This window comes from Mustela lutreola, chromosome 15 (genome assembly GCF_030435805.1).
Source record: "Mustela lutreola isolate mMusLut2 chromosome 15, mMusLut2.pri, whole genome shotgun sequence".
NCBI classification, from domain to species: domain Eukaryota; kingdom Metazoa; phylum Chordata; class Mammalia; order Carnivora; family Mustelidae; genus Mustela; species Mustela lutreola.
This window is the reverse complement of record NC_081304.1, coordinates 57,449,937-57,472,626: the sequence shown is the minus strand read 5'-3', so window position 1 is coordinate 57,472,626 and position 22,690 is coordinate 57,449,937. Positions and strand designations below refer to the sequence as shown.

General features: G+C 46.6%; 1 protein-coding gene and 1 long non-coding RNA gene across 5 annotated transcripts in view; one reads left to right on the top strand and one right to left on the bottom strand.

Annotated features, from left to right (window-relative positions):
* STX8 (syntaxin 8) overlaps positions 1-22,690 on the bottom strand; it is a 244,800-nt gene that overhangs the window by 137,585 nt on the left and 84,525 nt on the right. The gene's annotated exons all lie outside the window — the stretch shown is intronic.
* On the top strand, positions 4,310-18,207 carry LOC131816106 (uncharacterized). Its single transcript, XR_009347948.1, has 5 exons — positions 4,310-4,564; positions 8,288-8,418; positions 15,820-16,049; positions 17,788-17,829; positions 17,936-18,207. It is a non-coding gene; the product is annotated as an uncharacterized LOC131816106 (long non-coding RNA).

The window sequence follows — 22,690 nt, the reverse complement described above, 5'->3', positions numbered from 1 at the left end:
CTGCCTCTGAACCAATCCAACCTCCAGGGCCTATGGACGCCCATTCCTCAGCTGTCTGATTACACTCCCCTGTGTTATAGAACCACGAGTCCCAGATGATCAAAGCACATTCCCTCAACCTGGTCAGAGAAGGACCTGTCCTAGGTCTGCCATTTGCAAAAACTCTGAATCAGAGACGAAGGCACAGCCACTGTTGGGGAGGTGAATTCCCTTAACCTCCAGGCCAATTCGGGGAATTCTTTTGTAGTCTACTCAGTCATTGGAAGTGATTCTTGGAGTGCCTGGGTGGCTCAGATGGTTGGGCATCTGCCTTCAGCTTGGGTACTAATCTCCAGGTCCTGGGATCGAGCCCCATGTCAGGCTCCCAGCTCAGCAGGGAGTCTGCTTTTCCCTCTCCCACTGCCTCTTCCCCTGCTTGTGCTCTCTCACTCTTTCAAATGAATGAACAGACTCTTTGTGGGGAGGGGGGAAAAAGAAGTGATTCTTAATCTCTCAAAGTCCATGAATCTTGGGTGGGGTCAGTCTGATTTCTAAACAAGACTGTCCCATCAAAATGCGGAAACTGAGTCACACATGCAATTAAAAAATTGTTAGCTGGGTGCCTGGGTGGCTCAGTGGGTTGAACCTGCCTTTGGCTCAGGTCATGATCTCAGGGTCCTGGGATCGAGCCTAGCAACAGGCTCGCTACTCAGCAGGGAGCCTGCTTCCCCCTCTCCCTCTGCCTGCCTCTCTGCCTACTTGTGATCGCTGTTTGTCAAATAAATAAATAAAATCTTTTAAAAAAAATGTTAGTAGTCACATTCAAAAAGTAAAAAAAAAAAAAAAAAAATATATATATATATATATATATATATATATTCAGTGGTATATTTTATATAACCAAATATATCCAATATACTATCATTTCAACATGCAATCAATATAAAAATTATTAGCAAGATACTTTGCATTCTTTATACCAAGTCTTCAAGATTCAGCATTACTTTGCACATGTAGCATTTCTCAGTTCAGTCCAGCTACATGCTAGGTGCTCAACAGCCACGTGTGGCCAGTGGCCCCTGGACTAGACAACCCAGGTCTATTCAGATGCTCTGTGGATAGCTAAGTGTCCTACTTCTAAAGATACGTAACTAATGGAATATACAACCCACTGCAGCACACACAAAAAATTTTTTTCAAGTTTATCTTCTTATACCCCACATAAGAATACCTTTCACTTATTAGTTTTGGTGCAACTGCATTAGTCCTTAATTACTAGAACATTCGGTTAACCAGAACATCATGCTCCCTACCTCTGCATAGTTTTCCTTAACAGCGTTAGCAAGAGATAATGCATATGCCATAAATTCACCCATTTAAAGTATACAGTGCAGGGGTGCCTGGGTGGCTCAGTGGGTTAAGCCTCTGCCTTTGGCTCAGGTCATGATCTCAGGGTCCAGGGATCAAGCCCCGCATCCGGATTCTGCTCAGCGAGGAGCCTGCTCCCCCCCACCTCTCTGCTGCCTCGCGGCCTACTTGAGATCTCTCTCTGTCAAATAAATAAAATAAAAATCTTTAAAAAATAAATATACAGGGGCGCCTGGGTGACTCAGTGGGTTAATGCCTCTGCCTTCAGCTCAAGTCATGATCCCAGGGTCCTGGGATCGAGCCCCGCATCGGGCTGTCCACTCTGTGGAGAGCCTGCTTCCTTCTCTCTCTCTCTGCCTACTTCTGATCTCTGTCTGTCAAATAAATAAATAAAATCTTTAAAAAAAAAATTTAAAAAATAAATAAATATACAGTACAGTGGGTTTTGGTGTATTACATAATTCTTTTAAACAGTGGTAAAAATATATATAATGTAAAATTTGCCATTTTAACCATTTTTTTGAAGTTTCTTTCTTTTAGTAATCTCTACACCCAATGTGGGGCTCCTGCTCACGACCCTGAGATCAAAAGGCACATGCTCCACTGACTGAGCGAGCCCGGCGCCCCCTGATTTTAACCATGTTTAAGTGTACCATTCAGTGGCATTAATTACATTCACAGTGTTGCACAACCCTCCCCACTGTCTATTTCCAAAATTGTGTCATCGCCTCAAACAGAAATGCTCCATCTAGAAGGCAGGCGTCCTCTCCGTTTTACCAAGAAAAGCAACAGGGCAAAGTGCATTTATGCAAGATTAAGAGACTAAGAGCAACACCCACGCCAGACATCTTGGCGTTAACGTGATGCTGTTGCGACGAGGAACGCTGTGTGTGTACACACACTCTCTCCAGAAACCTCCCTTCCCTCCCTTTCTGAAGCCGGGAAGTTCCTGGGCTACTACCTCGTTTCACAAAACATTCTGGAATTCTGTGAGCAGCTCGGCACCTTGTCTGCTCCCTTGGACTCAGTCTCCCGCTTCCTAACAACACGATCAAATGCGTTTCGCAGCAACGTTACTGTCGTGGAGGCAAGAGACACAGCTCCGCCGGAATTTGAAGCCTGCCTCTCTGCCTACTTGTGATTTCTCTCTGTCAAATAAATAAATAAAATCTTTAAAAAAAAAAAAAAAAAAGTTTTAAAAAAACCCACATTCGAAGAAAGGAAGCTCACAGGCTTTGCTCTAATGTCAGTTTCAAGCCACAACACACTGCTCTCCAGGTTCTTTTTTTTTTTTTAAGTGGTTCTCAAGGAAAAATAAAGAAGTTCCAATGGACTTCCTCCGGCTTATGATGGTAAAACGAGATGTGGAGAAAACATCTCAGAGTACCCACCAGAGTTAATTAATTCCAGTATAACCTTACACAAGGCCGGTGCTTGTGACCAGATGTGCTGGCTGTATAGTTCAGGTCAGTTTCAGCACATTGCTGAGAGTAACCTCCCATCCCTCACAGAGTCTGGTGGGAAGTGTGCAATCCACAGCAAGCAGCCAGGACACGTGGAAAACTGGGATTTTACATCCCCCGACTCCACTCTTCATGGATTCCCAAACCTCTGCATCTCAACAGGAAAGGAAAGAAAGGGGAAAAAAAATGCTCCCGTCATCCCAATATAGACCATACAAAGTATCAGACGCTAAAAGAAAAGATGAGGAAGCAATTTTAAACCCAGTTACCACAAATGTGTTTGGGGGAACTTTCACCCTTGTTTCTCATAAACTAGAAAAATGTACTTCACGTTCCTTTTGATTTCTAATGATCAATGCATTTAAACTAACATTTCATTTCCAACCCGTGTCTGTTTCAGAGCTAACAGCTGGACCATTTATTTTGCTAGCTGGTGATAGAATTAAATCCTGAGTCTTTGAAAACATTTACAAGCTTTCCCCCTAACCTTCGGTGTACTTTCCAAATTAGGCTACTTTGATTTTTATTAGCTAAAGGTTTACATACTGCAGTACTAACACTGTTACCTTCAGAATAAATTGTTTATAGCTCAGGTGCGGTTTAAGACATTTTCCTCCACGGGATACTCTTGAGATGGAGAAGAAAACTTGAACCGGTTCTCTGTGGATCAACAATTTTTCTTTGTGAGTCAGACAATATTAAGGGCATACAGATAGAGAGGCAGGTGGGGAAGCAGTTGTGAAAACATTTCTAGTCCCCTACAAAACCACGGGCTTCCTTTGCACTTTCCCAAGTGCTTTATAATCACGAAATCGCTACCCTCGTGGAGGGCCCCATAAGGCACTCTCAAGATTTAGTCTGCGGCACCAGCATTTTGACACGGGAAAGACAAGGCATGAGCCCAGACCCCAGACTGGGTGCAAATCAGGGCTCCTTTGCTGATTAGGGAGAGAATCACGCCCCGATAATTTAACCCGAGACTTGGTTTCTCGAGCTCTGCAAAATGGATATAATTACTTCCTCCTTGTAACTTTACTGTGAGCACTTGCCATCGAACAGACATTCAATTAGTGGTTTCGATGGAGCCAAAGAGCCTCCCCTGTCACAAAGCCTTCCGCGGTGTCCCCAGCCCACAACCGGGGATACTGAAACACTGGGGATCCCAAACAGTGAGTACTTGAGTGGCCACACAAATGTGAGTGACCGCACAATATGGTGAGAACTAGGGTCACAGATATTAAAATAGGGGGATCCCAAACAGGGGTTGCACGCAGTATGGCGAGAACCCAACAAAAGAGGTTCATGGAGGAGGTGATGTTTGAGCTCCGACTGTGTCTCGGCAGGAAAGGCAGGAACAGCATCGCAGGGAGAAGAAATAATATGTGAGAAGGTAGAGAAGTGACACGGACAACAGGTGAGGTTGCTGCGGGGTTAGCGTGCTGGACTCTGACCGCTGCTCTTCTGCCCTAAACGGGATGAGGAGCCACTAGAAGTTGCTAGTTGTTTCTAAGAAGCCGGTTCTGTCCGCAGAGGGGCAGACAGAGCACGGCACTGAACACCAGTGGCAGGTGAACCAGCAGCAGTTCTCAAAGGGGCCTTAGGACGAGGAGGTGGTGGCCCAGGTGGGGAGAAAAGACCGGAGAGGCCTTTGGAGGGGTGAAACGAATTGAATTCAGTGACGGCTGTAGCGGTCTGAACAGGAAGATAAATGGGACGGCTACACCAGTGACCTGCAGAACAGGTTGCAGGGAAAGGTAAGGGGTTCGGTGTTAGACCCTCCCTTGCTCTGGGAGTCCCCCTCTGGGTAAGGGTGCTCAGTAAAGGCGGAAATACAGATCTGGGATTTTGGGGAAACAGTGAAACCCGATCAGTACCCCTACGAGGCCAGGGGCGCAGGGATGGGTGAGGATACTGACCAGCCGTCAGGGACAGGAGAGGGTGTGGGGAGAGCACGCAGAGTAAGGAGAAACCGAGGACAGGGTCCTGGACGGCCTGGGATTTAAGGGGTGCTTACCTGTGTGACTCACCTGTTCTTAACACAGCCTTTATCACTAGTTAGTGGCAATGTGAAAACACACTGTCTCCCTAAGGACGTTAAAATTATAATGTTTCATTTCCACCGCTTAGAGAGCACCAGAAGGTATGCAAAAGGCGTATTTGGAATTGAAACAGAAGAAGTTCATATGGCACAGAAGAAAATGAGAACTGGATTAAAAAGGGCTTTGGGTCGCCTGGGTGGCTCAGTGGGTTAAAGCCTCTGCCTTTGGCTCAGGTCATGATCTCAGGGTCCTGGAATCGAGCCCCGAGTCAGGCTCTCTGCTCAGCGGGGAGCCTGCTTCCTCCTCTCTCTCTGCCTGCCTTTCTGCCTACTTGTGATCTCTCTATCTGTCAAATAAATAAAATCTTAAAAAAAAAAAAAAAAGGCTTTAAGGGGTGCCTGGGTGGTACAAATGGTTAAGTGTCCAACTCGATTTTGGCTCAGGTGGTGATCTCAGGGTCGTGAGATTGAGTCCCACATCAGCTCAGCTCTGGGAACAGAGTCTGCTAGAAATTCTCTCTCCCTCGGCCCCTCCCCTGCCCTGCTCATGCTTTTTCCCTGAAAAAAAAAAAAAAATTAAATTTGAAAATAAAATTAAAAGGGCCTTAAATAACTGATACAAGGGATTTTATCATTATCTACCAGATTTTAAGGAAACACCTGAAGCTTTCTGAGCATTGAAGTCATGTGGCAAAAAATGGTATTTTTAAAAAAGACTGATATGAGTAGTGTACTAGTAGAAGAAAACTAGAAAGTCTGCCACGAAGGAGCGACTTGGAAGTAACTGTGGGAAGTGAGCAAAACAAGAGCCAGAGGGGTAATAATCATCCCACTAACAGAACAGAACAACTTGCATGGGTCGTAAAATGGTTTTCGTAAAGCAAACCTCTCACTTGCTGAGACAGAGAACAAGAACCATAATCAGCCCAAGGACTGCCTGAGACACCCCAAGAAGTAGGTGGGTAGAAAGGGAAAAGCCTGGGAAGGTACCTGAGGGTCTGTGTTTGGTGGTAAAAGTGGTGGGACGTGGCACCCATGAGATGAACGGAAGCAAGGACTGACATCCAAAATGGTTGGGATTTTCTGTTTTCAAGATTTTATCTTTAAGGAATCTCTACACCCAAAGTGGGGCTCGAACTCACAACCCTGAGCTCAAGAGTTGTGCATTCCACTAGCACAGCTGGCCAGGTGCCCCTAAAAGGGTCATGATTTTGAAAAATATCAGTTAAGCGACAACAACCACCACAAAAATAAAATAAAATCCACTGAGGTTATACAAGATCACCAACATGCTTAGGACCAAATCTAAACTCCGGGCTACTCGGGTTTTAATAATCAGGATAATGGTTTGGTGGCGATGAATATAATAGAGTGGATGATGATAAACCGTCTGAAAAGCCCGAGCTTTTTTGAAAGATGTTTGGCCCACATGGACGTATGGACGTGGCCGGGCTTGGAGATGTGGGGGTGGCAGGCAGATTTGCAAAAAGAACAAGCCGCATTGTGTGCACGCGGCCTCCCACCAGCTGTTCCTCCCCCAGGTTAGCAGAATGAAACAAACTCCCCCGGCAAGATATTGATTCCCATTTTTCAAGTGCTGACTCCTGGTTTGGATACGGAGCTGAGGTCAGAATTCTTGCGTCCTTTTCCAGCCAAACTGATTTTCGGGACAGGCAAGCAATCACAGAATGCTCTTCCGTGCAATAAATATGAAAATACTTAACCCCCCGGGGGGATTAGGAAGCATAAATCATGTCCTTAAAGGCCCGTGACAAGCTGAAATGAAAAGCACTCGGAGTAGGAAACAGCATGAGACCCCCGGCTACAGCCACGCTCACTGGGTTTGGGGCAGATCGGTATCCTATTAGTTGAATAAGTTTTATGGTTCTGAACGTTATTTGTCAATAGCTACATATCAAGTTGCTCAAACACTTGGTGACTCACCCATCTGTCCAAGTGTGCTACACTCTCCCTGTATCGTCTTGTTCCAAAAGGCTAGTTTCTTTCCAGCCTTTTTTTTTTTTAAAGAACATTTTTTTTTTAAGGTTTTATTTATTTATTTATTTGACGGAGAGAGAGAGAGATCACAAGAAGGCAGAGCGGCAGGCGGGGCAGCGGCGGGGGGAGCAGGCTCCCCGCCAAGCAAGGAGCTTGACGTGGGGCTCAATCCCAGGACCCTAGGATCATCACCTGAGCCAAAGGCAGACACTTAACCAACTGAGCCACCCGGGAGGCCCTAAAAAGGACTTCTTCATGGAGTGATGAGCAGGAGGGTTCACTCATCAGAGCCTTACAACAGCCTGCAGCTGGGGGATCACACGACAAGCACAGAGCCTTTTCCCCAGGCTGGTATTAAGAGATTACAGGGAAGGGGGGTGGGGCGCCTAGGTGGCTCAGTTGGTTGGGCATCTGCCTTTGGGTCAGCTCATGATTCTGAGGTCTTGGGTTTGAGTCCCACATTGGGCTCCCTGCTCTTAGGGGAGCCTGCTTCTCCTTCTTCCTCTGCGTTCCATTCCCCCCGCTTGTGTGAACACGTGCTCTCTGTCAAATAAATAAAATATTTTTAAGAGAGAGAGAGAGAGGGGGTACAGGATGAGGGAGAAATGGACCCAAGTGGAGAGGAGCAAGGCCTGGGATCACCTCTGCCTACTTTCTAGGTAAGCGAGAAAACTGTATGAGTCAGGCAAGTGTGGGCTTCTTAAGCACACACAAGGGGCGACTCAAGGGATAGGAAGTACAAATTGAATTCTAAAAACCACAGCTGATTTTGAGGCGTGTGCTGAACGGCCGGCCTGGCTAGCTTCTCATGAAGGTTGTGTTCCACCAGCTGACAGAGATCAAGGCAACAACACCACCGTGTTAGACGGGGTCTTTCCACCTGACATGCAACACACAGTTCTGCCTTCCCTCCTAATGATCATCTCCTCCTCTGCTTCACGGTCAAAGGCACTGATCTGGAAAGAGCTCAGTCACCACTTTCCACTCGAAAAGTCCAGCTGCTGCGCAACCCAAGGCACTTCTCTCTCCCCGCTTGACATTTACCTTTGGTCCCTGCAATGATTCTACAATTCCGGTTACTCGTTACAAAGTGCTTCCTGGAGGAAAATCAACACTGGCACTCATGGATCCCAGCGCTGGCTTCCGGAATAAAGTAGAATAAGCCTATTTCTCCTTGAAAAATCCTAGGAGGGGCGCCTGGGTGGCTTGGTTGGCTGAGGGTCTGCCGTGTGCTGCAGTCATGATCCCAGGGCCTGGGATCGAGCCCTGCATCGGGCTCCTTGCTCGGTGGGGAGCCTGCTTGTCCTTCTCCCCCTCTGCCTTCAGCTCCCCTTGCTTGTTCTCTATGCATCAAATAACTAAAATCTTTTTAAAAAATTCTATAATCTCCCCTTTACAGTATATCTCTTTGTTTCTTTCTGTATTTGTTCTAAATACCTAGGCCCTTACAAACCCAAGTATGACCCAAAGAGCAGTGGTTCTGACACCGTCCAGAAGCTGTCAGAAAGGCAGACTCCCAGGCCTTGCCTCTGGCCTCTGGACTCCGGATCTGCATTTTAGCAGGATCTGCAGGTAATTCATATGCACATTCCAGTCCGGGACCAGGAGTTGGTAAACATTTTCTGCCAGATGGTAAATATTTTAGGCTTTGCAGGCCATATGTCTCTGGGGCAATTAGCACAAAAGCAACCATAGATAATATGTAATCAAACAAGCAGGGCTGTCTTAAAAAGAAAAAAATAACTTTACGGACACCGGCATTTGGATTGCATATCATTTTCACAGGTCATGAAATACTATTCTGCTTTTGGGCTTCTCAACCCTTTAAAAATCTAGAATCCTACGTTCTTAGCTTGTGTACCGTACAGAAAGGCAGTGGGCCCCAGTCTGCTGAGCCCTGCTCTATACCCTGGGACTGACATTATTTGCCAGCTCCACTGGGGCTTGTTCCCCGAGTCTAGATAATGTGTTCCAAGCCCTTAATGCGGCATGTAGAACTGAATCAAACACAAAGGATGATTTTTCAATAATGCAGGGTACGGCAAGACTGTTACTTTTGATTCTAATAGTCTCAGTCTTAACGGAGACCAAGGCTTATTAACACAATCCTACTTTAGCACAGCAGGGTGCAATACAGCTGGACGAGATCGAGTTGTGAACAACTAAAAGGCTGGGGTTTTTTTCTTGTTTTTTTTTAACCATTTTGCAAAATGAACTTTTATCCCCAATAGCCGTATCCTCTCCATACCGGGGTAACGGCTATGAATTACCACTATTATACTCTCCTCCATATAAATTCTGTCATTTTTATCAGGGAAGGACTGCTGACCAGCCTTCCTGATTGGGCAAGGGGGAGTTCTGGAGCTGGAACGTTCTGCCATATGCCTTTTTTTTTTTTAAATCCATTAAAAAATTCTCACCAGAATATCCCCTGGTGTGTGTGACAAATGAAGACACGTGGGATTTTTCCAACCATGGTCGGGACAGGTAAAAGGAAGCTGGCAGCCAGGCATGGTGGTGGCATAAACCAGCCCACGTGCAGAGCCCTGGAAGGTGTCGCCAGGAAATGCACAAAGAAGGGAGGCCATAAGAAAAGACGGGATAATTCCTTTAAGTCTAATGACCTCTGACCTGAATTACTCCATGAGATCACAGATGGGAGAATTACTGAGTAAGATGACATTAGAGAGATTTTCTGACTCTGAAATGTGGAGATTTGTCCCTTGTACCATTACTCACCGGGGCTGGGAGGCACCTCTCATTTACCCCACGGCCCTCAGACCTCCCTTTGGATTCATCCCGAAAGCCTGCAGATTCCTCCTTTCTCTTTCTCCGATGTACCCCTCCCTCCCTTCTTTGTCACCATCCTTGTCCATGCTTCCCTCCAAATCCAACTGGCCACAGACATCCGTGATATTCCAAATCACCGCCCAGTGAAATCCATGCAAATCACTTTTTCTTCCTCTTTTGCTCACTGTCATTCTGAATAATCTTCTGGAGTTTCCCAATACTTAGAACACGGGGCCCTGTGTCCCCAAAGCTACCACCCACTCTTTCTTCAAAGACAATGGCCCAGCTCAGCCTCCATTTGAGGCCAAAGTGACTCTCCCCCCTCTTTCCAGAGCCCCCTCTTTCTAGCTCATCTACACTTCAGTTTTAGAGCCCCACTGTCTCTGGAAAAATGACACATCCTGCCTCCCCTGACCAAGGGGCAAAAAACTCTCTGCTCCTTTATATCTCCGTACTCAGTGACAGAATCTGTCCATCCAGCGGGCTGGGGTGATCATAGACAAGAAAGAACAATCAGTTGTGTTATGAAACCCCCACCAAATAATATGCGACCTTTCTATTTTTTTTAAATGTTAATTTAATTAAGTAATTAAATAATTTATTTGAAAGAGCACGAGTGGGAGCGGGCAGAGGGAGAGAGAGAATCTCAAGCAGACTCCATGCTAACCATGGAGCCTGACTCGGGGCTCAACCTCATGACTTTGAGGTCACAACCTGAGCTGAAATCCAGGCAGATGCACAACCGACTGAGCCACCCAGGTGCCGCACATGACTCCGTCCTCGCACTTCCGCCCCCGTGCACAGGGGCTCACTCAGTCCCTCGTCTGCTAACCTTTCACACATTGCACTCTTACTTGCTCCTTCACGTCCACCAACTCAGTCCCTCTGCTGTGCCATGCTTCCCGGACCATGCTGGCCCCCTTCTGCACTAGCCAACTCTGAGAAAGATCTTCCAAAAGTTCACAACTAGAGGGGCACCTGGGTCACTCGGCTGGTTAAGCGTCTGCCTTTAGCTCATGATCCCAGGATTCTGGGATCAAGTCCCATGTCAGGCTCCCTGCTCAGCAGGGACTCTGCTTGTTCCTCTTCCTCTGCCCCTCCCCACAGCTCTCATGCTCTCTCAAATAAAAAAAATCTTGAAATAAAAAAAAATGTTTGCAACTAGGAAGACACATCATGTCCAATTAGCATGGACTCAGCAGAATCATCTCCAGCCGAGACCTGGTCTTTCTACCTTAATTTGTAATATTAGCCCTCCAGGGAAAGTTCTGCAGCTCTGTTCAAGGCAGGATCACAATGCTGGCTTCACCTGGAGCTTAGAGAGGCAAACTAAAAATCCTAAAACCCAGGACTAGCTCATCTGGAAGCGAGAAGTCTCGAGAGGTGGTAAAATTCCTATCGTGAACACATCATCTTCACGAAAGAAAACCAAAAGGCTAGTTCTCGTGTGTGCGTGTGTGTGTGTGTGTGTGAATGCACACTTAACATAAATTCTCTTTTTTTTTTTTTCGGGGTGGGGAAGAGGCAACTTCCTGACCTCTCCAGATGATTTCCTTAGGATCCTGGCTGTGGATATTTGCATGGATTTTTCAATAGCTGGTTGTGTAAAGGGAGACAGAGCTTTTGTCTTTACCCCCGAAAAGAATTGAAACAGACTCTTTCTTTCAAAAGTTGGCAGAGCTACGTGGCAGAGGGGTCCAGCTCATTTGTAGAGGCGAACATGTTGCCGTCTAACCCAGATTGATCACCAGCTGGGAGGCAAGGCGTTCCACTGGAGGTTCACAATAACACTGGCGCTTTGCTGCTCTGCTGACGGTCAGCGACAGATTGATGTGGAGTTCTTGGAGCAGGGAGGCTGGCTGCAGAGGAGGGCTTGGGGCAGTGAAGGAGGTCGCAAGTGGATTATTCATGAGCTCCCTGCCTACAAAAATAAAAGTTTCCCACCTTTCTGACCTGAGCCTGGAGAACCGTCAGGGCCTCAGTTTGCTTTGTGACTTGGAAGGCTGAGCAGAGCTTTCCAGAAGAACATAAAAAATGAGTACTTATTGGCACTTTCCAATGAAATGCCAAAATCCACAAAGAGAAATGACCACGGAGCATTTTTTTTCCTTTTCCCACTGCGAGTGGGAAAGAAGAGACATGATGTTTTATGTCACTGCTCAAGAGTTTGTTTTGTGAGAACAAGTGAAGATGTACGGCTTGTGACGCTATCTGCAGCGAGTCTGGCCAGGGTCTCGGGAGAAGAACGGCACGTTGCTGGGTGTCTTTGAGGACAGGGAGGAAGGCAAAACTGTCGGAAGGGAGAGCCTGGAGACACCACGCAGGCAGGCAAGGCACCTTCGCTTGTTTAAGAAAACTGGTCCCACAGTGACAAATTAAAAAAAAAAAAAAAAAAAAAAAAGGATTGACCTGCCAATGGGCTTTATTTCGTGCAAGTGTGAATTATTAAATTTTCCAAAATCTTGCATTTTTTTTTTAAAAAAAAGATCATAACATGCTTCCCACCCTCCAGTTTACTTTTTTAAACCACGAGGATACTCTAGGTACGCGGATACTCCGAAAGTCGTTTTCTGCGCTTGTTTTCTGCCGTCTCCCAAGAAGACGTTTTAACCAGAGACAGGCAGCCCACAAAAATGGGAGCGATCACACAGGCGTCAGGGACCATGCTGCTTGCCACGGGATTGCTAGAGCTTAGAAGAATGCTGGCACATAGATCCTCACTCAATATTTGCTGACTGCCTGGCCATTTGCTGGAAGCCAACTTAGCAACTTGTTATTCTAGCCTACTAGGAATGTTTAATGACAAAGTTTCGGGAGCCGCTTTCCCACAAACTTCAAAAACCATCTTCATGGAGAGACACAATGAACACTGTCCCGGGGTCTTCTGTTACCACTGGGTCCACGGTTACAAGTACTAAATTAAAGCAGAATGTAAAGAAGACATTGGCCCGTGGGATTAATTTCGGCACAGCTAGTGAGAGGGAGGAAGCAGACTACTGTTTTCCTTTTCATGGGAGTGCTGCATGGGTTACTCTCTACAAAGATAGAGAGGAATAAATATGTACTAGTTAATGACGGGAGAAGCAACAGTTTTTTGGCAGTAGTACAAAGCCAGGAAATTTAGCAGTTTCCAGAGAGCTGCGTATGCTTTTCGGTGAAAGGGCTTATGATAGCACTCCCTAATGAAATGCCAAAATCCACACCGAGAATGACTGAGTAGCCTTTCTTTTTTTCCTTTTTCCCACTGCGAGCGAGACAGGAGATGCGTGATATTCATGTCACTGCCAGGATAGTTTGTTTTGTAACAATATATGAAGAGAGACGGCGTATGACACCACCTGTACTGTGCTGTTTGTTAGTATTTTAATAGGTGATTAATCTTGATTTGATAGGATTTAAGATTTTTATTTTTTGGCACATATGCTCAAGCTATTATGTTATAAATCTCCAACTTTTCAGCAAATGTCATCCTGATTGTTCCCTACTGCACAGAACACTACCAGCGAAATATTCAAGGTCAGGAACTTGGATTCTTTACCCACTGTATTCAGGAAAACCAATTTATTGTTCTGTCTCGGTAAAGAGGGGTGACTTCTTTGGGACCTATATCATATTGGCAATCAATCTAGAAAACTTATAATTACTTTTAGGCAATGGGCGTTTGGTAAGTGCATTAATCTGTCTCCGTGAATTTAAACACATGCCCTATAGCTATTACTAAGATAAAATTCAGAGCTGAACATTTCTTATTACTTTTTAAGAATGAAGTGTATGCTTATTATGTTTGAATGGTGCATGTGATCTTCCAGCATAAGTCAAGAGCAAGACTTTGCCGTGGGGGTGAAATCTTGGGAAGGTCTTGAAGTGGTTTTAAAGCAATCTCCACACTGAGTGGCCCTGGTTTGGCAGGTTAATTTCCTAATTTCTCGGAGTAAAAACACTGGCCGCTGCTTGCTCTTAAGACCAAGCCACGACAAATCGTTGTTTAAATTAAGCCGGATGTTAAGCATTTTGGAAGAGAGAAAAACAGAGGTGAATTCGCCACTTGCTAAACTGCATCTGCGACCCCCAGAACGATACCTGTGACACCTGTGCAGTCATTCCTGGCCACGCGCAGAGCGTAGATAATCTGAGTCATCTGACCACACTCCCAGCTGGGTCCCAGCTCCCAGCCAGACATGGCTCGGCCTTCTTGTGTCGGCTCTCGCACTGGAACCATCAGTTTCCTGGCCAATTGAGTGCCATGGTTTTCACATTCTTGTGCTTTTTGTGGGTGGTTAGGCATGGCCCCCCAGCACAGGTTGGGATGTGTCTTATGGAGTGAATGCACGCATTAGATTAATGCACGAATTCAGCATAACTGAATCAACAGTGTATTATAGAACGTGTTTTTAAATAGAAACACACTTAAGAGAAGATTACATATTGATCAACTGGCAAAATGTTGGGACCGGAGCCTCCTAGGAACCTCACCTTGGACATCCCCTGGGATCAATGGCTCAGTAGTCACAAATTCAGTGGTCACAGTGACTGCACAGACCACACGTACGCTAAATAACGAGAACCGGGGCTAATTATTTTTTAAATGACCTTCAGGCAAAACTTTCACTCTTCTGAGAAAGAGATTTTGCTTTTGAAGAGGAAGGGCTAAGCTCTCTACATTATCAAAAGTATTAATGCAGCCAATTTTTATATTTTTAAGGTTTTATTTATTTGACAGAGAGAGAGCACAACAGGGCGAGGGTGGGGGAGGGAGAAGGCGGCTCCTCGCTGAGCAAGGAGTCAGATGTGGGGCTTGATCCCGGCACCCAGATCATGAACCAAGCCAAAGGCAGATGCTTAACTGACTGAGCCACCCAGGCACCCCAGGAATCAGTTTTTAAAGAGGTGCTAAAAACGGCTTTAAAAAAAATGCTTTTAATGACAATACCAGCGCTGGCAAGAATGAGGGGCAACAGGAACCTGCATATACTGCTGGCGGGAATGCAGGCACGAAAACTGATCTTACGTTCTCCAAGGAGAGCAGCAAGCCTATCCCAAGGAAATACGCACAGGAAATAAAAACAGGGATTCACAAAGACCTAAACATGATTGTTTGTGGCGGCATTATTCAAGAGTGCCAAAGATCGGAAGCGACCCACTGTCCTTGCACTGGTGAATGAACTGACAAGCTGGTACGGTGATACGGTGGGACAGTCACCAGCAAGAAAACGGAATGGGCTCCAGATATAGGCACCCGTCTGGACGAAGCTCAGACGCGCTCTCGCCTCAGTGAAAGTAGCCAGATTCAGAAGCCACACAGTGCCTGACCCCATTTCTATTCCACTTTGGAAAAGCAAAGCTGGAATGGGAGAAAACAAATCGGTGACACAGGGGGAGGGGACAGAGGAGGAATCGGCCACAAAGGGGTGTGAGGGAAGTTTCTGGGCACGATGGACCTGTTCTGTATCCCGGTTGCACGTGTTTGTCAAAATGCATAGAACTGCTCCCCTAAAAAGGACAAAGTTTACTAGAGGGGAGTCCCATCTCAAAAACCCCACCACACATACACATAAGGTAACAAAGGACAATAACACATTGACGATAGCCATGCCATTCAATTCTCTGATTTTTACCAAGGCTCACAGGCGTGCTTTTAGCCAGCATCATATAAATGGATGATTTATTTTGTCTTTTAGAAAATTTGGTTTGTCCTGCCCCTCTAGCGAAGACAAGCTCGTGACAGTGGGACCTGTGAATTGGCTTCCCATAATCATCTTTCTCGTGCAGAAATGGTTTTATTTCTTGGGTGTTCTCAGCCTATTGTGCAAGATCTGCCCCTACCCAGCCACTGAGGAAAGGCCAGCTGGGGTCCCGAGACACGGCCTCTTTGGTGGCCTTCCTGCAGGGGGGGGACCTTCTCCTGCTTCCAACCTCAGAACCAGCATGTAAGGAGCACAGACTGTGCCCCCAGGCCCGGGGTGCAGCCGGGGACTCCAGGAGTGAATCAGACAGCCTGCTTCCCATCACTTCCTCGCTGGGTCTTAAAGCAAAGGCACCTGCACGGATCAGATCCCTTAAAACCTCTGGCAGGAGCTCCACATCACAATTCTCTCCTTTGTTTACACTCTTTCTCCCTCTCAGCATTTATCTTCCCTTTCCCCCAGCCTAATCCTCACCATAATCCCATTACCATCTCAACAGTTTGACTCACAGGGTAGTCCCAGCTCCTGGTGCTTAAAGCTGTCTCCTTATGGAAGAAAAACAGGGCCACAGGTGGCACTGCTGTCACACCTTTTCCTCTCACGCGCTCTTACGGAGGATGCACGCTCTTACGGAGGATGCACGAGACTGGTATCTCTACAGAGACCAACGGTTCCAGTGGAAGAACTCAACACGAAGCATTATTTCCGTGTTTAATGTAATCTCCCCAAGTAAGTACGAATTCCCTTTGGATACAGCGGTTTTTGTAATTTTCCTGAGTAAATGCTCCTCTGACAGAAACGTGGACTCTGCTACAGTTCATGGTTTCTAATGACTTACAGGGACTTAAAATACTCTGTGTCAGCTACAAGTAACTAGAATGTCTAGTCCAAAAGTCCTCATTTAGCTCCTGCAATACGTATGTCCAAATTCTCTTCCTAATCTTCTCAATATACCTGTCTTTACGTTTTCCCTCTCGATAAAAAATGAGTATTTAAGGAAACATGGGAAGATAACCCAAGGCATAGGGTTTTCCCCAAATGATCATTGACTTTTGAATACCTCAGAAGACATGAACAGGTAAGGTAAACACACACACCTACACTCATGTACACAGACACACAGAGTCCCCAGATTCTTGGAAAACTGAGCCAAAGTCTCACTGCTTCGGAAATCTGCATTTGACAGTTTTTTTTTTCTTATTTGGTTTAGTTTGGGTGTTATCTGCTATATGCTTTTTTTCCTAAATCCAATTAAATTAAATCGACCATTTACATTTAAAATGCAGAGGCACTAGAGGTGCCTGAGTGGCTCACTGCTCGATTTTGGCTCAGGTCATGATCTCGGGTCGTGAGATTGAGCCCTGTGTCGGGGCTCTGCGCTCTGCACGGAGTCTGCCTGTCCTTCTCCCTCTGCTCCTCCCCCTGCTCTTTCTCTGTCTCTGGAGTAAATAAATACGGTCTTTAAAAAAAACATTCTCTCTCCCTTTCCCTCTGCTCCTCCGCCCTCACGGTCTCTCTCTAAAAAACCAAAAGCAAAATACAATAAAACTCAGAAGCACTTTCTCCCATCTCTCAATATTAGGTCGATGAACCATCCTCCTGGGGTCAAACAGTGAGTAACTATATGGAGATTTCACAGAGAAGACAGGCCCCCACGGCAATTTCATCTTCATTACGACTGGGCTAGTAGGGGACTCGGATTCTGGTTACTAGTAACCTGTAACATCAGCTGGTGGTAACCGTAACATAATCTGGAACCATCTTTGATGTTTTAGTCTAAGTCTCTTAATTGAGTCTCATGCCAGACATTCCCAACACCTGAGAGCTTCTTGGTGGGGTCTTTGCCTGAAACAATGAACCCTATATTCCCTTCTCTCAAACACAAGAGTGGTTGTGAGAGGAAGACTGATGGAGGCAAGGTGGGGGAAGAGGGAAAAACAGTTCTCTTCGATCTCATATGTAATTTAGATGCCAAATACAGGGGGAAAAAAATCTTCGCTCACCAAGAAGTGAAATGTAAATACAAAGTCTTTCTGCTTCTTTCTTTCTTTCTTTCTTTCTTTTTTTTTTTTTTTTAAGATTTTATTTACTTATTTGACAGACAGAGATCACAAGAGACAGGCAGAGAGAGAGGAGGAAGCAGGCTCCCTGCTGAGCAGAAAGCCCGATATGGGGCTTGATCCCAGGACCCCTGACCTGAGCCGAAGGCAGAGGTTTTAACGCACTGAGCCACCCAGGCGCCCCCCACCCCGCCTCTTTTTAAGAAGTCTTTCTGTTTCTTAAGACTGGTTCTTAGTTACCTAATTATAATGCTTTTGTCTGAGTGTCCCAGTGCAATGGGCTGGACCTAGGTCTTCTTTTAGGCCCTTCTCATTTCTAAGGCCCAACCTGGCTGATAGCTGGTGTGGGGATCTGAAGGGTAAATTTCCTAGGCCCCGAAACTCACTGACACTGGTTCATGCTGCAGGTTCATCCAATCCATTGTAAAACTCCAGGAAAACCAAGAAAGGTAGGTATAAATCAGCTCAGTTTCCATAGCTCTAGTGAAAACATGTTTACTCCATGGAGAAAACGCTATTGGTATTTAACGATGACTGTGTTGAATGCTCGTACAGATCATGAAGAACTTAGATGCTCGGGGCTGAATTAGGCAGGAGCCCAGACACCATGCAGCACTTGCCAATACCGGGACTCCGATTATTCATCTTTCTTACAAAATATTGCAATTCTCTGTTCACAACGCTGCCTTTGCCACCAGAGGGTAAATTCCTTCAAGGGGAGGGACCAAGGCCAGGAAGACAAGTTCTAATAGATCTCTGTACCCAGCACTCCGCACACTCTGCAACAAGTGGATGTTGGATATCGGTTTGTTGAATTAATAAATAAACGGTGCCATGAGTCTCTTGCTCCCAGGCGACAGGGAGATTTGGATTGTAGCTAAAGAAGGGAGAAGAGGAGGCTATGGGAAGGTGCTCTAACACAGATGGGGTGACAAAAACACTGTCGTCAAAGAGGCACAGTGGAGTTTGAGAAAATTATCTCATAAAATGAAAGTGGAAAAGGCTACAGAAAAGGCTGTATTTCTAAATATTTTTCAGAGTCATCTTAATTATATATAATTGACAAATCAGGGATTATAAATAGAGAATTGCTACAGCCCTGAACGCATGTAAGTTCCAAGTGGGGCAAGACATTTGGTAGGGTGGGGCCTTCTCTTTGGAAATACAGGGATTATCTTATATTTAGGTATGCAATTTTACAAGAGTAGATAAGTAACAGTAAAGGCACCTGGGACACCAGGGAATGCACAGCAAGGAAAATATTTTGGCAGGCTGGGTGTGAAAAAAAAAAAAAGCACAAATGAAAACATTACAATGTAGCAAGTAATTACAACAGCAGCTGAATGAAAAATAAGATCCTTTTCCTATGGTATCGGGAAGGGAAAGGCAGAGAAGGAGGAAACCCAAATCTGGACAAGAACACAGACACTCCAGGAACATGGTCATATGCCTTGGAGATGGAATGTTCTATGATTCACAAAGTGGGCTGACTACACACCCACAGTCTTTCATCCAAGACACTTAAATTTATTTACGACACCTTATAACTTACAATGGTAAGGGGAAATCTGCAACTGGAGAGTCTAACTAGGGTTCTGGCCATTTCTTCTAAGAAAAATTCGTACCAATGAGTCCTCTGTGGCATAATCTGGGATTTCGGGGTATGGTGTACGACCCTAGTACACACACCCCACGCCAACCCCAACAATACAACTGTGGTTTGCAAGGATCCAGATTCTGGGAGGGACCATCACGGCCAAGGACGTGAAGTATATTAAATACGCAACATTTAGAGGAGGGTCCCACTAGACAGGCAGGGCTGGAAGCCATGTTGAGGTAAACACTGTTTTCCCAGGGACATGACCTAGGCTGGTGAAGGGGAGGAGGAGGAGGAGGAGAGAGACTGAGCAAGTGTCTTTGGGAAGTGCAGAGAGGGTGGTTGTGAGGCTCAGCACGGTCTTTGGAGCAGAAATTACAAAAACTAATTCAAAACCCAGAAGTGGTGGAGCGGAGGCTTGGAAAGCAACCGAAATAGCATTTGACCTTTGGCCCCTCTGCTCTCAGCCTGGGCTGAGCCTCCGGCTGGGTTCACGGGGGCCACCGAGCAGCTGTCCGGTGATAACTGCTTTCATAGCTGTCAGCAACATTTGGTCAAAGCCAGTGCTGGGGCTGTTCCCACTCTCTGCGGATGGGAAAAGAGAGCCTGTGTCTCCCTCCATTTCTTCCCCCGCTTGAGCTATCCTAAATTAGGAAATCATCTGGATTTGTAAAAATAATCACTTCTTGGCATGGTCACGGGATCTGCTGAAATGTTATTTCGGAGCGGAGAACGTGGATGCCTGCAGGTCACGATAGGAAATGAATCTGGCAATTTCGAAAAACACCTGCCGAAGTTCCAGGCCACCTCAGCATTCAAACAACGTGTCCGCCCTTCCAAACATCTTTTGTGTCTTTTATGAGAAAGAAAAAAAAAAGTTCTAAGTTATTACACCTAGTATGAGCCAGAAAACAGCCCTGCATCCTCAGATGTGGATTCTGGGCGTTTTTTCCAACATTTTGTCACAGTTGAACAAACACTCACATACAGTCTACCGTATTTATACGCAGTATTCCGCAAAGCCTGGCGGTATCGACTGGGACAGCTTGGGCCTCGAGTGGCAGAAAATCCAGCTCAGGCTGGGTCAGACGACAGAAAAGGCTTGTCCCAAGGGCTGAGATGTTCAGGGGGCACTGAAGGGTCGGCCGATGTGGAAGTCTAGCAAAGTCGTTGAGGAGGTTCTTCTCACCTTCCTGTTAGCTACATACAGCCGTTGTGACAAATTACCCACAACCCACAAGTCAGTGTCTTAAGACGACACAAACTGTCTGTCTGGCAGTTCTGGAGGTCAGAGTCTGATGCGGGTCTCACGGGCTGAAATCAGGTTGTCCGCAGTGCGGCAGTGCTTTCTGGAGGCTCCAGGCAGCAATCCACTTCCTCGCCTTTGCCAGCTTCCAGAAGGTGCAGGGACTCCCTGGCATGTGGCCCTGTCTGTCTTCGAAGCCAGTGGAGACTGCTCGAGGCTCTCACGTTGCTTCGCTGTGACACTGACTCTCCCTCACCCCCCTTCTAATTTGATGGACCTTTCTGATATACACCGGGCCCGTGCAGATAATCCAAAATAATCTCCCCATCTCAAGGCCCACACCCTTAATCACACGTGCAAAGGCCCGGCTGCAGGTGCCAGGGACTGGGGCATGGGATCTCTGGGGCTGCTCCTGGGCCAACCAGGAGCTCTGTCCCTCCAGCCTCGGGGACAGCTTTGTCCCCAGACTGGCTCCTTCCACAGATATAAAACAGTACTGAGAGTAGTCTGAGTGTCACATCCAGGTGCATCTTCTGGAAAACGAAAAGGGGGAGCCATCTCTTTCTTAGAAGAGAAAGAAAAACTTTGCTGAGGGCCCTAGAACAGGTCCTCCTTTGTCTGGGATGGGCCACCTGCCCATTATCAATCTGACTTTTGACAAGGAGAGTGGGTTCACTGTGATTGGCATAGACTAGTAATTTGGGAACGGCTGTCAGAGAGTCAACCATCAAATTCACTATAATGTAGCAAATGCCCAGCAAGGAAGATAATTACTATCTACAGAATATTTAGCTATTTATGAAGGATGGAGGAGTTGGTTTGAAATCCATTGTTTGCCATCAAAAACAAAGGCCTTTGGACATGATAACAGTGTTGTCAACAGTGGTCATGCCTCTGAGAAGCCCACCCTACCACTGGCTAGAAAAAGACGAGAGGTCCCCCTGCTTCAAGTCTGTCGTCATGTTCGTGCTCCTCGGAGCCTGTTCAGAAGCCAGCATCCCCCGCGCCGGGCGAGTGTGCCTGAGAGGCTGCCCACAGGTCTGCTCCCCAAAATGCACACACTAGGCGTGATGAAACGAAACTGAAGCAGAGCACCCAAAGGCTGAATTCTATGGGCATATCAGGCAGGGTCTAATCAGGAGACATCTATCACACCAGTCATTTTAACAGCGAGAATTTAATACAGAGAATCGTCAGCTAGATACGGAGTCGTTAACTGCTTAATGGAAAGGGTGGACACCCAACTCTAAGGTTTCATGGAAGCTGCACAGGTAAGAAAAGGAAGCAGTTAGAATGATTAACATTGGAAGCCTGGAGAGCACCCCGTCCGCACAGTTGGTGGATCACGTGCCCTGTTCACGAGGTTGTAAGTTCAAGCCCCACGGTGGGTGCAGAGATTACTTGAAAATAAAATCTTTTATTTATTTGTTTGGTAGAGACACAGTGAGAAAGGGAACAGAAGCAGAGGGAGTGGGAGAAGGAGAAGCAGGCTCCCCACTGAGCAGGGAGCCCAATTCGGGGCTCGATCCCAGGACCCTGCGATCACGACCCAAGCCAAAGGCAGACGCTCAACGACTAAGCCACCACAGCGCCCCAAAAATAAAATCTTAAAAAAAAAAAATTAGAAGCCTGGAGGTGGGCTTCGTGGAAATGCAGCTCAACTTTTGGAAGAAGAGGCGTTTCTTCGCTGGTGCTGGGCTCCAGGGAGGAGCTCCAGGAGAGGCAGGACCTGCAAGTGAGCAGGTGGGAGGCGAGCTGGAAGGTGCGAAGTCCTCTGCGTCTTCTGACCTTGCCACGTCCTTCCCCTGCTTCCTGCCGGTGCAGCTTCCTGGAAGGCAGCGGCAAGGCAGGAATGTGGCCCGTGGAATACCAACCGCAGCGTCACGGGGCAGGACACCAAGAGGGCTTGGAGCTGACAGGCAGTGGCTTAATAAAGAGCACAGTAGGGCACCTGGGTGGCTCAGTCAGTTAGGCATCTGCCTTTGGCTCAGGTCGTGATGCCAGAGTCCTGGGATCGAGTCCTGCATCAGGCTCCCTGCTCGGCGAGGAGCATCCTTCTCTCTCTCCCTCTGCCCCTCCTCTCATTCATGTTCTCTCTCTCTCTGTGTCTAATAAATGAATAAAATCTTAAAACAAACAAAAAAAAGTGCATAGGAAGCACCACCATGTCGTCCCCCTCTTTCTGGCACTGGATTGTTCTGCGTCTTTGGGAGCTTAGGGAAGAGACCAGTGGGCTTCAGAATATACACGGCAGTTTAAAGGCATCAAATCCTTCACATTTCGGGACCACTAATTTAGGTTTTTTGGACTGCAAATGTTTCCTCCCTCTATGGCCACAGCCCAACACTCACTGCTGACTCCTAGATGTTCTCACTCCCCCTCCTTCCTGGGGGCACAGGGTAGACAAGGCCACAGGCATATTGGTACCACAAATACCCCTTTAAAGGAGCTACTAGTTCATGAGAAT